The sequence below is a fragment of the Falco cherrug genome, chromosome 6 (assembly GCF_023634085.1).
Source record: "Falco cherrug isolate bFalChe1 chromosome 6, bFalChe1.pri, whole genome shotgun sequence".
NCBI lineage: Eukaryota > Metazoa > Chordata > Aves > Falconiformes > Falconidae > Falco > Falco cherrug.
The window spans coordinates 77,521,866-77,522,644 of NC_073702.1; positions in this window are offsets into that span (position 1 = coordinate 77,521,866).

Here is a 779-nt window from a genome sequence, read left to right on the forward strand (position 1 = left end):
TCGGTGGCCGCTGCTCAAGGCCCTGGGCCGTTTCGCTCGCCTGCAGCAGCCCCATCCGTAGGCAGGCCAGCCCCGGCCGCCGCTGTCCCTCTACCCGGCGCCGCAGGCGGCTGAGCCAGCCCCCGCCTGGGGGAGGCAGATGTCTTGTGCCACAAAGGGAGAGGGCGACCTCCCCCTCAGGCAGGCTTGCGGCAGGCCCCGGCCCGGCCCGGCCCTCAGAGCCCCCGGCAGACGGGCTCCCAGAGCGCGGCGGGAGCGGCCGTGGCTCCCGCGCTCCGCGCCCTGCCCCCCTCGGCGGGCTGCGAGTCTCCTCAGGCACCGCCACACCCCACCCTCACACTGCCGCCACGCGGCTGGCCAATAGTCGCCAAGCCCTGCGCGCACGCCCCGCCTCGCCCTTCCGCTCTAGCCAATGGGAGCTAAGCAGGCTCGGCGGGCTCGCACCTCACCCCGCCCCACCGGCCGCGGCCGCGGGGCGCTCCACCCTGGAGGGGACAGCTCCCGAAGGCTCTGGGCTGAGCCCCGCGGTCCCAGCGTGCCCCGGCGATAACCTCCGAGCAGTCTGCCTGTAGCAGGAGTAGCCCAGTGATTTAGCCCGCTCCGCGCCCTCCTGTGCCCCCTTTCCCACCCCCCGCGGTGATGAAAAATGGACTCGCCCACTTGGGCGGCCGCGTAACGGTACCCCCGCGGGTCACGTGGGCGGTGCGTGCTATATGAGGCCGAGAGGGGGGGCAGCGGTGGGCAGTTGCCGAGCATCGTGCGGGTGGTGAGGGCGGGGT